General features: G+C 40.4%; 1 pseudogene; it reads left to right on the top strand.

Annotated features, from left to right (window-relative positions):
- Positions 1 to 9,050: 9,050 nt before the first annotated feature.
- LOC102866532 overlaps positions 9,051 to 15,566 on the top strand; it is a 12,256-nt pseudogene continuing 5,740 nt past the window's right edge.

The raw sequence follows: 15,566 nt of genomic DNA, 5'->3' as shown, positions 1-15,566 counted from the left end.
AAATGTACCATAGTTTATAAGTCTGTTTTACTGTACTTGGAAATGTGCAGTTTCCATGTTCTTGTGATGGTGAATAATGCTGCTATGAACATTGGTGTACAAATCTCTATTTGTGCCTCAGTTGTCATTTTCTCAGGGTATATTCCAAGCAGTGGAATAGCTGGGTCATATGAAATGCCTATGTTTAACTTTTTGGTGAAACATCAAACTGCTTTCAAGAATGGTTGTACCATTTTACAATCCCACCACCACTGTGTAAGTGTTCCTATCTCTACACATACTCTCCAAAAGTTATTACTTCTTGTCCTGTTAAATTTTGCCACTGCTACTGAGGTGAGATGATATGTCATAGTGATAGTGATGTGCATCTCTCTTATTGACAGCGATTTCAAGGTTGGTATTTTTTTTTCATGTGCCTGTTGCCCACGTGAATGTCTTCTTCTATGAAAAGTCTTTCCATGCTTTTTGTCCATTTTGTAATTGTAGTGTCAGTATTTTTTGTGGAGGCCCTATAGGATTCTGTAAACTTTTTATATGATTCCCCTGTCTGAAATGGTATTACTAAATGTGTGGGTTTTTTCACAGTTTAAAGGTTTTCTTTTCACTTTGTTGAAAAATATTTTTGCTGCACACAGGCTTTTAACCTAAAGAATATCCCATTCATCACTGTTGTCCTCTCCAAACTGCATTTCCACCTGTATTTAGCAGTCTCTTCATACCATAGACTAGCCCTTCTAAGCTTGATCCCAGTTTGTCTCTTAAGAACTTTGTGTTTGGGGGCTTTATTCCCAGGTGTCTGATCCGCCTTGAGTTTATTTTTTGTGTATAGAGTGAGATGTGAATCCTGTTTCAGCTTTTTGTAGGTTGTTGTTGTTGATTGCCTTTGAGTCAAGTATGACTCATAGCGACCCTATGAACAAAGGGCTTGAAGCCCCTCTACAACTATGGACATTTATCAAAGTTCATAGAGTTTCTGGAGGCATGTTATTTAGAAAGTGGATGCCACTTTTGTTTCCATACCTGTCATAGTATGTTATTGTTTTCATAGGCCATTGAGTTGCTTGCGATGTATAGCAACTCTGTGTACAGCAGCTCTGAACCCTTCTCTATCCTGAGCCAGTCTCATTAACTTTGACACACCAACCCCCATCACCCAAGTTACTGTATCAATCCATCTCATCTGGGGTCTCCCTCTCCTGAGCTGTACATCCACCACTGTGAGCATGATATCCTTCTCCAAGTACCCATCTCTCCTGACCATGTGCCCAAAGTGAGTGAGGTGGAGTTTCAAAATCCTAGTCTCCAAGGAAAGAATTGGCTCCACCCTCTCCAAGACAGACCTATTTGTTTTCTTGGCAGTCCATGGTATGTTCAAGACCGTGCTCCAGCACCACAACTTGAAGCATCTATTCTTTTTCTGTCATTCTTAGTCATTACCCAACTCACTGAGCAAAACAGGTAATTGAGAAGACCATGGCCTGGATTTGGCTCACCTTTGTATCTAGAATGACATCGTTGCTCTTCAGCACTCTGGAGGTCCATGAGAGCAGATTTTCCCAATGTAATTCATCTTTTGATTTTCTGACTGCTAGTGTTAAGTGTTGATTGTGGATCCAAGCAAGTTGTAATTGTTAACAACCTCAGTCTCTTCTCCATCTAATATGGTGCTGCCAAATTGACCCAGTGGTGAGAATCTTTGTCTTCCTGATGTTGAGCTTCAATCCATATTAAAGACTACAGTCCTTGACATTTTGCAGCAAGTGCTCCTCAGTTTCATCCAACAAGGTTGTGTCATCTGCATATCATAGGTTGTTAATAAGTCTTCCTCCAATCTTGATGCCACACTCCTCCTCATAAAGCCCTGCTTCCTGAATGATCTGTTCTGCATGCAGATTGAAAAGGTGTGGGGACGGGATGCATCCCTGGCACACTCCTTTGCTGATTTTGAACCATGCGTGTTTCCTTGCTCTGTTATGAGGACTCCTTCTTGGTCCAAATATAGGTTTTGTATAAGCACGATCAAATGCTCTGAGATTCCCATTTTCCTCAAGGTTAACCACAATTTATTGTGATCCACACCAGTTTTGCCAGCACCATTTGTTGAAGAGGTTGTCATGTCCTCATTTGATAAGTTTTATTTTCTTGTCAAATATAAATTAACCATAAACAGATGGTTTCATCTCTGGGTCCTCAATTATCTTCCATTGATCTTCCATTGTGCCTTTCATTGTACCAGTATCATGCTGGGATTGATTGATTGATTGATTTTTACTACCACTGTGTAGTAGGTTTTGAGGTGAGAGAGTGCTTTATTTTTGTTTTTCAGAAATGCTTTGCTTGTTTGAGATCTCTTTCCTCTCCAAATAAACTTGACAACTTCCCTTTCAATCTCCATGAAAAATCAATTTGGTATCTGTATTGGAATTGTATTGAACATGTAGGTTTCTTCTGGTAGGATTGTCCTTTCACAATATTGAGTCTTCCTATTAATGAACAGGGGACATTTTTCCATTTATTTAGGTCTTATATTGTGTCTCATAGAAATGTTCTGTGGTTTTCTTCATACAGGTCTTTTGTGTCTGTAGTTCGGCTTACTCCCAAGTATCTCAATTTGTGTTTGTCTATTATAAATGTCTATTATAAATAGTACTGCTTTTTTTATTTCCTTCTCTGAGTCCTCTTTGTTTCTGTAGCAGAATCCCACTGATTTTTGGATATTGATCTTATATCCTGCCACTCTACTAAATTGGTCTACTAGTTCTAACAGGGTTTTGGCTTTCTATTTGTTTGTTTGTTTGTTTTTTAGTCCTTTTTTTGTGGGGGGTTTCAGTGTACAATAGCATATCATCTGTATACGACCACAGTTTAACCATCACTTTGCTGACCTGGATACGTGTTATTTCCTTCTCTTATCAGACTGCCCTAGCAAGCACTTCCAAACAATATTGAATAATAGTGGTGGCGATGGACATCCTTGTGTGGTCCCTGTTAGCAAGGAAAATGTTTTCAGTCTTTCCACATTGAGAATGATAGTGCCTCTTGGTTTTACATGTGTACTTTTCACTATTTTGAGGAAATTCCCTTCTATTCCTTTTTTGCTGAGGGTCTTTATCAGAAAGAGGTACTGAATTTTGTCAAATGCCTTTTCTGCATCAATTGCTAAGATCATATGGTTCTGGTTATTTGCTTTGTTAATGTGGCAAATTACTTTGGTTGTTTTTCTTATGTTGAAACATTCTTGCATACCTGTTATGAATCCCACTTGGTCATGATGAATTATGTTTTTATGTGCTTTTGGATTCTATTAGCTAGGATTTTGTTAATAATTTTTGCATCTATATTAATTTCTTGGTAATTTAATTGTCTGGTTTTGGTGTTAGGATTATGCTTGCTTCATAGAATGACTCTGGGAGTATCTATCAATTCTTTCTTCCATCTTTTGCATTTTCCTCCACAGCTGTTCAAGTTGCTCCTCATCCCACTTTGTCTCTGACGTATTTGCTCTCTTATTGATTTCCATTGTTTCTTCCCACATTTGTATCTTTTTCTGTAGCTGATCAAATAACTCTACATCAATGTATTTCTTCTGGTTCTGTCTTGTGTATTCATCGAGTATGCTTTTTTAGAAGTGAGCTTTGGTTTTTTTTCATGATGGCTGATATGGATTGCTGCTTTCTTGACATTATGTGAGTCTTTTTTAGTAGATATTAGACTGTTGTAACTATAAAATTACCTAGGGTATGGCAATGTATTGCTCCCTGCAGGCCTCAGGCCAGACAGCAGTTTTTCCCCTCAAAGTACATTAATGACAGAGCAGGAAGTCTGTTGTTGCCATCTGGAAGAAGCTTCCCTTCTGCCTCAAGGTATCCAGGTCCTCCCTGTTGTTTGAGCTTAAGGGATCCCATGTGGTCAAGCTAGACAGCAGATTTCCCCCCAGAGTACCTAGTTAATCAACTGGAACAAATCTATGGTATCCAAAGACTGTGGTGACAGCTTCTGACAACGTACAGCAGCAGCCTCAGCTCTTATAATTTATTTTCTTTTAGGAGGTGTGGGGTTAAATTGTTGTTCTTTTTCTATTTGATGAATGTATTGAGTTAGATCATTAACTTTTTTTTATTTGCATGTCTATTGCTATGAACTGCCTCCTTAGAACTGCCTTAGCTGCATCCCAGAGATTCTTTTTTGTTATCATTTGTTTTAAAGAAGTTTTTATTTCATTCTTGATTTCTTCTATAACCCAATCATGTTCTAGCGGGGTGTTATTTGGTTTCTAATCTGGTGGCTTTATAAGCTTTACCCTCTTGTGGTTAATTTTTGGTCTTATGGCGTTGTGGTCTGAGAATTTGCTTCATTTTATTTCAGTGTTTCTTAATTTGTTGAGGCTTACTTTATGCCTTAATATGTGATCAGTTCTGGAAAGTGTCCTATATGCACTTGACAAGAATGTGAATTGAGTTTTAGTTGAGTTTTGTTGTTGTTATGTGTTGTTGAGTCACCTGAGACTCATAGCAATCCTATGTACAGCAACTCTGAAGCATGCCTTGTCCTGAAACAGTGTCACAGATTCTGACACACCAACCCCACTTTGCCTAGTTACTTTATCAATTTGTCTCATCCAGGGTCTTCCCTGTGCTGTCTCTCCACCCTACTGAGCATGATGTTCTTCTCCAAGGATCAGTCCCTCATGACCATATGCCCAAAATATGTGACATGGAGCTTCAAAACCCATCTCATTATCTTCTAGCGTGCATGGTTTCTGCTGAGAAATCAGAAATTAATCTAAGTGTTTCCCCTTTGTAGTTGATGATTTCTTTTTCTCGTACTGCTTTTAGTATTCTTTCCTTATCTTTTATTTTGCAGAATTTGACCATGATATGTCTTGATGTTTTTCTTTTTGGGTCTAGTCTGTTTGGGTTTCACTGAGCTTCTTGAATGTGTATTTCCTTGTTCTTCATAATACTTGGGAAGTTTTCTTCTAGTACTTCTTCCAAAATTTTTTTTTTAGTGATTTGCCCTGTCCCTTTCATGTTCTGGGATTCCATTCATATATATGCTGTTCTTTTTATGTCATCCCACATGATTCTAATGTGTTCTCCATTTTTTCTATGTCTCATCTCTGATTTTTCTTCTAATATGTTTCTGTAGAGCTGCTTCGTTTCAAGCTCACTGACTCTGCTCCATTTCTTCAGTTCTACGTTTTTGTCCCTCCAGCATGTTGTACACCTCTGCAATTTTGGTCTTGATATTCTGGATTGCATTTTCATGTATTTCTGTTATTTCCAGTACTGTGTTGCCTGTACTCTATGTTATGATGATTTTTTTAAAGTTCTTTTACCTCTTTATCTATGGTTTCAATTCTGTCTTCTATCTTTTGCATTTTCTTCCATAATTATGCAAATTCCTCCTCATCTATATCTTCCTTCTGGCTCTGTGTCTCTGGAGTGCTTGCTTTCCTAGTGGTTCCATTGTTTCTTCCATCATTTGAATTTTTTTTTCATAGCTGTCCAAACAACTCCTCATCAATATATTTCTTCTGATTCTCTACCTCTAGGGTATTTGCTTTATTTGTGACTTCCATTGTTTCTTCCATCATTTATACTTTCATAGTTGTTCCTTTGTCTACATATCAATATATATCATCTGATTTCTTTACTCTGGGTTATTCACTTGTCTGCATTATTATCTTCATTTCTTTGGAGAAGCCTTAAATTGTTTTCTCAGTGTTTGAAGCTGCCTGCTGCTTTGTTGGCATCATATGAAGGTTTTTCTTGATAAACGTTAGGGCATTTCTTTTGTGTGTGCATAAGGTGCTGCTAATTCTTATCTTCATTATTTTATTGATTAGTTGTCAAGTTAATAATATTCATTCTATATGGTGAGCTACTCACTCTACTGAAAGTCCTTTCTGGGAAAACTTTTCTTTCCTAAAGTTCGTCAGATTCTCTCTGTTCTGCACAGCAACCTTCCAGGAACCTTGCCTTAATGTAGTTCCCTGTCCCAAACTCTATTATCCTCCCTTGTCTATGGAGTGGTTGAGTAGTATGAGACTAGGTGCTTCACTCGAGAAATTTCTGTTTAGGAGAATTTCAAATCAGCTCTCTTTTTTGCAGCTCAGCTTTCCAGTTGAGAAAGGTGAGAAAGGCTTTCCCTTTCTTTTGGCTCTGTGTCCCAAACTCTCTTGCCCAGTTTGGCCCCAGTGGACTTGCAGCCATGGAGACAAGATCTCCAAAAGGAGGGACTATCCCCAGGGAAATTTCAATTGTGTCTTTCTATAAGTACCCCAGAGGGCTCGCTCTGGGCAGCAGAGTCTCATCTCCTCCACTTTCTGCCTTTACAATGCCTTTCTTTGTCTCTCCATTCTCTGCCTCTTTTAGTGCCCTTGGACTTGCACATGCAAAGAGGAAGTGCCTCTTCTGCACCACCACCCTTACTATGCTTCTGTGTCCACCTGCTTGTAGGATGATTGTGTTATAACTGCTCCATCATGCCCAGGGCACCTGGCACACATCTTCATCTTAGCTAACCTCTGCCTAAGTCATTTGTGTTTATAAGTCTCCCTTTGTCCCTGTAGCTGCATAAAAGGCAATAGGCAAAACAAACATCACTTCTGAACATTAGCTGCATGGCAAAAGTGATAAATTGCATACTCAGCATGAGTTTTCAACATACCTACAGAGAAATGAGAGCTCGTGTCAACAAGTGTGTATGTCATCACTGAGGCCATGAAATCATGGGGTGTATTACTCTCAATCACTCTTGGGTTGTGCAAAGGGCCCATGAGATCCAGGCAAGTGAGCATTGACGGAGGACAACATGTATTCCAGGAGCATCTAGCTCGGGGACCCAGAAACCAAAGGAGCTCCTCTACAAAGCCCACTGAGGGGGAAGACAGGCCCTTGGAGCCATATCATGAATGTGGATGCCAACCTTTCAGCTATGGGCCAAGAAAATGGAATCCTTCACAGCCTCCCACATGAAAGATCTCTGTAACAGTAGTGCTAGGACTTAAGGCAAGTTGCCTGGAAGCACCTCTCTTGCCCCACTGGATGGGTGTCACAGGGTCTTGCTGTGAAAGAGATGGCCTCTACCACCCAAATTGGCCAGCTGCCCCAGGTGCACTTCACAAGAAGGTTAGGCAGGGCTTGGGAGGGAGGGGAGCAGGAGTTTTGAGTCTCTGGTGCTGACACTTACTGGCCCATCAGCCCCTGGTAGCTTCTCCTTGGAGAACTGGGGCATGCTTTCTAGAGGCAAGCACAGGTGAACTGGCACACCATAATTAATGCCTCATCTGGTATGCAGTTTATTTCTTTATGTACTTATTCATTTAAATAGTCCTGGTGGGACAGTGGTTAAGTGCTAAGCTGCTAGTGAAAAGGATGGTAGTTCAAACCCAGCAGTAGCTCTGTGGGAGGAAGGCGAAGCACATGGCTTCCAGAAAGATTACAGCATTGGAACCACAGTCACCTTGCAAACCCAGAACTAAATCCAGTGCAGAAGTCATGTTTAAGAAGAGAAAACAAACAAACAAAACATTATACAGTTGAAATTCACCAGCTTCTCCACTGTAGAAAGGTGGGCAAGCCACACCTGTGTGATTGACTGTCCCTGAAAAACCACTGGAAGGTCAGTTATTAGCTGATTCCAACTCAATGGGACACAAAACAAGGTGAATAGGGAGCTCTGGTGGCCTGATGGTAAGGAACTGTGTTGTCAAACTAGCAGTATGCTGTACGAACCCACCACATCTTTTACAGGAGAAAGATGAGCAATCTCTGCTCTTGAGATTACAGTCTCTGAAAACCCACTGGAGGGACAGCAATGAATCACTTCTAACTTGACAGTACACAACATGTGAATGAATTCTCTCGAGGAAAGTTGTAATCAGAATAATTAACCAGGTGAGACCAAAGGAGCAGCATCTGCCCAAAAACAAACCTCAGAAAGAAAGACAGACAAGAAAGATGTGGAAATGGGGAATCCAGGGAGGAAGTGAAAAGAGTGCCTCTCACTTGTGTTGAGGAGATTGCAACCAGTGTCACAAAACAAAACATGTATAACATGGTTGATTTAAACATGAATATGCTCTGCAAACTTTCACTCAATGACAATTTAAGAACAAAGGAATAGCCAGGGATATGCAGAGTGCAGGAAGAATGGGAAGTAAAGAGGTTCTGAAGATCATGTAAGCTGGCAGAGATCCGGGTGTAGACTCAGAAAAGATAGAAGGAAGTAGGCAGTGTGGAGGGTGTGGTGGGCAATGGAGACAGTTTGGTGACTGTTCACGGCTTAAGGTCAGTGCTAAAATTAGAACGCCACTAATGGATGGCACCTGCATGGCATGATGAGGAGCAGAGGAGCCAAACTCCCTGGTTGATGCCCCGATCCAGGGAAGGCTGGAGATGAGGAGGAAGGGATGAGTGATGAAGCCTATCATTGGAGTAGACAGAGCTTCCAGACCAGAGAGGGAGATTTTGATCACTCTTTCGTGTTTTCTACAGACTGGAGGGAAGGAGGCATACACGTGTGCATCATTTTTCAGGACATCATGGAAAAACCAAGGGAGGTGATTCATAATATCTGTTTTCTTTTTGCTTTAAAAGGAAGGATCCGTGCTGAATCAGAAGAGGAGTGACAGAGGACTTTAGAATGGGTGAATGCTGATGAAAGCTATTATAAGGGATGTTTGTTATTTTAGGTGCTGGTGAGTACAACTCATAGTGACCATATGAAAAACACATCTGAACCTGTCCTATCCTGCACCATATAGACTAGGAACAGGGATTTATCAGATTGTACCTTCAGAAGAGCACTTAAGGAAAGAAATAATTTTGAGGACTAAGCGGCACCTGATTGAAGCCAATGCCTTTACAAATGCCTCTTACATATGCAAAAACTGGCCAATGAAAAAGGGAGACAGAAACAAAATTCATGCATTTGTCTTCAAACTGTGGTGCTCTCAAAAATTATGAAATCTATCAAGGACTTCCAGAAGAGCAAGTATGTCTATCTTAGAAGAAATGAGAATGGAGTGCTCCTAAGAAGCAAGGATGGCGACACTTTGGCTCACTTACTTTGGGCCCATAATCAAGAGAGACCACTGCTTAGAAAAAGACATGACTGGTAAGCATAAGGTTACCAAAAATAAAGGGTACCCTCAATAATATGGATTGACCGATAAACCCCAAAATGGGTTTAAACATACCAGTGTTCCATGCCTGGGGTAGGCAGGGTTCAGAACTCAGCCTTGGTAACTGACACCACCACCATGAGGAGTGCTCACAACCTCAGTCCATGGTGGAGATGCAGCAACGATAGGGATGTCAATGTATACTGGTTACTGAACCTAGTGACTCAGAGGAAAAGAGAGGACAGGTGGGAGATGGTTAGATGAGGCCGTCTGCGTCCATAAAGGTTTACAGCTTTGGAATCCCAATGAGACAGTTTTTTTTCTACCCTACAGGGTCATTATGAGTTGGAATCCACTCAATGGCAATGGACTTTTTTTGTTGTAGTTGTTAGTGGCTGTTTAATCAACTCTCACCAACTTGTGTGCAAGGGAAGGATCATTGCCCCATCCGGCACCATCTCCAACATCAATGGTGTGTTTACATCCATTGTGGCATCTGCCATTGTGGTGTCTGCTGAGTTCATCCATCTCCTTAAGGTGCTCATGATAGACACTCAACAGTTGGCTCAGCTCAACTCAGCTGACACTAAACTCAGGTGGCTGAGTGGCTCCTAAGATGACACACAGCTGAGTGCAGGAGATGGATAGGTTCTCATGCTCCTTGCTCCTGCCATAGGATGATATTTTATCATATACACTTTGGCCTCTTCAATACTCATTTGCCTAACAAGCCACTTGAAACCCATTTCCCACATAGTGAAAGAAATGAGGCCACTGAATGAATTAACTGTACCCCTTCAGACAGCCATAAAAATTTGAGGGGAAATCTGGCCTGGTGGAGTGTGGAGAGGCCATGCCTTTACCTTTTTGCCCTTTATCCAGTGCATAACAAAGTGGACTGAGGCAGGGGCAGGAGGAAATTGTGCAATAATGAAACAAGTTTTTTAAAGGGAAAAGCAAATGGGTGGGGGGTGGTTAGGGAGGAAAATATGCAACAATGAATGAATTCAAATCCAAGTTTTCTGTAAACTTATGTTAAAATCTCAATAATTCTTTTTTTAAAAAAAGAAATCCCATGTGATATAGCTAGACAGCAGTGTTTAAATCAGAGTATCTGAAAGGAAGAAGAAGGAAGTCTATTACCTTCCAGAAACAAGGCTCAACCTGTCCCCTTCTGCTTGATTTAAAGGAATTACATGTGATGTAAGTGATTTGGAAGTCAGAACAGGGAGGTCTTTTGCCTTCCATAAACCACAGGTCAGCCCATCCTCTTCTGCTTGATCTTAAGGAATCTGACATGATATAGACAGCAGTGTTACACCTAAAGTACCTTAATGGCAGTACAGGAAAGTGTGATGACTTTCAGACACTTTGGGTTGGCCCAGCCTCTTCTTAGCTTACCGAACCCCACATCATGTAGCTAGACAGCAGTGTTCATCCCAGTGTATCTGATTGGCAGAACAGGAAAGTCTGTTGCCTTCCAGAAACCAGTTTCCCTAGCCATTTTCTGCTTGAACTTAAAGACTCCCACTTGATATAGCTGGACAACAATGTTTAAGCCAAAATTCCTGAATGGCAGAACAGGTAAGTCTTTTGCCTTTCAGAATCTGTGGCTTACGTCCCTTTGAGCTTAAGGAATCCCACATGATGTAGTTAGATAGAAGTGTTTAACTCAAAGTGACTGAATGGCAGTAAAGGGAAATGTGTTGCCTTCTAGGAATCATGGTTTGACCCAGCCTGATCTGTGCTCTTCCACTTAGCTTAAGGAATCCTAGATGATATAGCTAAACAAGTTTTTAACTCAAAGCACCTGAATGGCAGAACTGGAAAGTTTGCTGCCTTCCAGAAACCATGGCGTGGCCTGGCCTGGCCTGGCTTTTCCTATTGAATTTAAAGAATCACACGTGATATAGCTAGATAGCAGTGTTCAGTCCAAAATACCTGAATGGCAGAAAAATGAAGACCGTTGGCTTCGGAAGCATGGCCTGGCGTGGCAGCCTCTTCTTCTTGAGCTTAAAGAACTCCATATGATGTCTCTAAACAGCAGTGTTTAACCCATAGTATCTGAATGGCAGAACAAAGAAGTATGCTTTGTTCCAGTAGCGAAGGCTAGGCCTGACTTCTTCTGCTTGAGTTTATGGAATCCCACGTGATTAGTTAGCAGAGTTTAACCAAAAGTAACTGAATAGCAGAACAGGGACGTTTGATGTCTTCCAATAACCAAGGCTTGGCCTGCTCTCTTCTGCTTGAGCTTAAGGAATCTCACGTGTTGTAGCTAGACAGAAGTGTTTAACCCAAAATAACTGAATGGCAGAATGGGGAAGTCTGTTTACTCCCATAAATTGTGGCTTGGTTCAGCCCTGCCTAGACTCTTCTGCTTGTGCTTAATGAATCCCATGTGCTATATATAGTCAGTAGTGTTTAACCCAAAGGACATGAATGACATAACAGGGAAGTTTGTTGCTGTCCAGAAACCGCGGCTCAGTCCTTCCTGACCTCTTCACCTTGAGATTAAGGAACCCCACGTCATGAAGCTAGATAATAGTGTTTCATTTAAGGTATCTGAATGGAAGAACAGGGAGGAGTGTTAACTTTCAGAAACTTTGGCTCAGCCTGGCTTCCTCTGCTTTGCTTATGGAATCAGACATAAGATAGGTGGGTAGAATTGTTTAACCCAAAGTACCCAATTGGCAGAACAGGGAAGTCTGTTGCCTTCCAGAAACCTCAGTTCATCTCAGGAATGTCTACTTAAGCTTAAGGAATCAAACTTGATGTAGCTAGACAGCAGTGTTTAATCCAAAGTATCTTAATGGCAGATCAGGGAAGTTTGTTGCCTTCCAGAAACCCTGGCTTAGCCTGGCTTCTTCTGCTTGAGTTTAAGGAATTCCTCGTGCTGTAGCTAGACAGCAGGGTTTAGTCCAAAGTGCCTGAATGACAGAACAAGGAAGTCTTTTACCTTCCAGAAACTGAAGCTCAGCCCGGCCTGGACCAACCTCTTCTGCTTGAGTTTAAAGAATCCCCTCTAATGATCTTTTAGTTATTGTATTACTCATACATGGCTGTCTGGATTCTGACACCTTTATTATTACTTCTTCTTGTGGTGGTGTACTGTAGAGTTTATCAACTCATAAGTGACCCTCAGGTAGGTTTTCAGAGGTTGTTAATCACAGTGGAGTTTACCCATCCTTTTGTGGCCTAGAACTGTGTGCTTTCGTGATTACAGCTCAGCTTCTTGCCACTAGGTTACCAGTTTGTCTTCTGCAAAGCATTTTATAACTGACATGTGGATATTCCACCTGTCTTTTAATTTTTACATCTCCTCATGATATTATTCTGCAAAGTCTTTTAAAAATAGACGACATATTAACGATAGAAACAACCCTAACTATCATGCACAGCGATGATGTGACTATTAGAGACATAGTTAACCATTCTTAGTCTATCAAACGTGTTTATTACGGCAAAAAATATATACACTACACCCTTATAAACTACCTGCATACTAAAAATATTTATTAAACTCCTTAAACAGTCAATTGATAGAGAAAATGCCTACAAGAATTAGCCATTCCGCTTTGCCAGTATTTAAGTTCCTGGATGAAGATGGGGGAGAAAAATATATGTTAACAACCTTCACTACAAAGAAACCAGGCGGGAGTTGAGACAAGGATTTAGGAAATCCAAGTGAAATCCTACCCTTAATCTGGTGGACTAGAAGGTACATCCTCGAGAGCACTCTCTCAGTATTTGACATCATTTTTGTTTAAAAGACCCTTCTGTAGTGGATTTATATACAGTTGCAAAAAGAATAGAGTGTGAAGATAAATTGAAGACAAATGATCAGCTATAAATCATGAAAAGACCCATAGCAAAGGAGAAAATTCTCCCATGAGAATGCTCTGGTATACAGTATTGCAATATGCTAAATTATTGAGAGCTGTAAAAATGTCTGAGAATCATGCAAAGTTGTGCCTATTTTTGTATTCTTCATGAGCTATGGGCGTGCATTTACTAAAAAAATATTATTTCTGACAACTATTATGTGCCCCGGCATGATGCAAGTTGCACAGTATATATAAACTATCGTGGAAATTAAAAAAAAAAGTCCTAGCCCATGAGCTTGCAATCTGCCCTGCAAGTATAAAATAATTATCTCTGCTAATTTAAATGCATGAGTTCTGGGCTTTTGTGATTCAGTTCTCTTCTTTATCCATTCAAATACGTCCTTCAAATTCTTAATTTGATCATACATCCCTCTTTTTACCCTACATCCAGTCCTTCTGATTTTCACTTAATGAAGCCCTCTGAACTCATTTTGACTGACCTTCCTGGTTGTTCTTCTCTTGAGAACAATGAATTCTGCTTAATTTTCAGCCCTGCTGGTCTTCGTATTTTGATCTGACACAAACGAGCCCTTCTATACATAGGCCTGAGAGCTCTGGTGGCATAGTCTAGAGGGAATTCTGCTGCTAACCCAAAAGCCAAATCTCTCTGCCTGTTTAAATCCACCTCTGCAAAAGAAAGATAGACAGTCTCTTCCCATCCAATTTATAGCCTTAGAAACACACTTGAGGGTCTGATGTGAGTAGGTTCAGACTCAAAGGCAATGAGTTTGAGTTTTGTGACATGAATCGACCCCGTAATACTTTTGTTATAGGTAGAAGATAATCAATTTGCAATTGAATTGAGGAAAACACAGGACATATATAGGTAATTAACAGTGATGTATATGATTCTATTACTTGTATAACAGAATTTTTCAGAAGCTGAATAAGCAGTCACCATATTGTTGTTACATTCTCAGAAGATATTATTTTTAAATTCTTTTAAATTCTTTACACACGCACACACACACAACGTATCATCCCTGCAGAGTTTAGATGACTGTAATGTAAAAAGTGTCAGCACTGGGAGAAAATGTAAATTAATGCTATAATTCCTAACAGGTGAGAATTTCTTTTAGCCTTGGAGAATGATTCTGGATTCTTCTTTTTACTGAGTGAGAGGTGAAGCATAAGCTATTCTAATTAATACTGTTTTTTCAAATGCCCCCAAAAAGTGTTCATTATCAGTATGATGTACTAGCCCATAATTTTTTAAAGATTATCTGACATTTGTAATTTCCCTAGTTTATAATTTTGATTTGTTATTTGCTGAAAATTGAGCGATGTGGACCCCAGTACAAACAAATCCTGGAGTCTTCAAGGTCTATGGCCCCTGCCACAAGTCAACAAAACTGTCAAGACAAGTAAGGGACAATGTTGCCAATTGAAAGGGAGAGGCCAATTCTGCCCCCACCATCATTTGTAGGTGAATCCCTGAAGAGGTTTAAATTCAGGTCAGTAATTTAAAATATTCTCACAGACATTTTTTTCACAACTAGAGCAGTAAGCGATTTCAAAATGAATGGAGAAAAGATGGAAGTTGCCAAAAATTTCATTTTACTTATATCCACAAACACCCACAGAATCCACAGCCAAGAAAGCAAATGACATATTGTATTGGTCAAATCTGCTCCTAAGGAACTATTTTAAAGTGCTTAAGACCAAAATACCACTTGAAAAATTAACGTGTGCCAGCCTCAAGCTACGGTATGCTTTATGTTTATTTGAAAGTTGAACAATGGATAAAGAAGACTGAAGGAAAAAGGATATCTTTGAATTATGTTGATTAAGAATATAGAATATACCACAGACTGATAAAAGAACAAACAAATCTTTCTTTTAAAAAGTATACCCAGGAATCGGGATACACCCCTGCAGCTCTGACCCACGACCCCCATCTTCAGGTATCGCATTGCTCCCACCCCGACCCGGCTCACGCCCCCCAACCCTGCCAGCTCTGAACTTTGGAACTGGCCAAGGGCCGTGCGCAGACGCAGTGGACTTTGGGAGTGGACTTGAATCAGGACACACCCCTGCTGCTGTGACCCACAACCCCCATCATCAGGTATTACATTGCTCCCCCGGACCCAGCTCGCCCCCCCCGCCAGCTCTGAATTTTGGGGACTTAAAGAAAAGTGCAAAAAAAGCAACAAAAAACCACACAGAAGAACAACAACAACAAAAAAAAACAAAACCATATTTATAGCATATTTCAACAGCACTTGAAAAAAGTTGTCCAATATTGAAGATTTAATTTCTTTAGACTACAAAATGCTCTTTGGCCCTAGCATATTTGTCCCATCAACCTAAGCAAAAGGAAGGTACTGGACATCTTTATAGAGAAGTAGTGACATCAAACCAAAACCAACTAACACCTTCGTTTTCAACAACTCTTCCACTTCAATGTCTTGAAGGAAGCAGGGTACCACACTCACCACACAATCCCTAAACAAGATATCTCCCCCCAAAATTGGCACAGTAGCAATGGATTTCATGAAGCCAGAAAGTTTGATGGAACTTTCTGATGCAGAATTTAGAAAAAAGATGATTGA

The sequence above is a fragment of the Elephantulus edwardii genome, unplaced genomic scaffold, assembly GCF_000299155.1.
Source record: "Elephantulus edwardii isolate Elephantulus edwardi_28Jun2011 unplaced genomic scaffold, EleEdw1.0 scaffold00016, whole genome shotgun sequence".
Lineage (NCBI taxonomy): Eukaryota > Metazoa > Chordata > Mammalia > Macroscelidea > Macroscelididae > Elephantulus > Elephantulus edwardii.
This window is presented reverse-complemented; position numbering and strand designations above follow the sequence as displayed.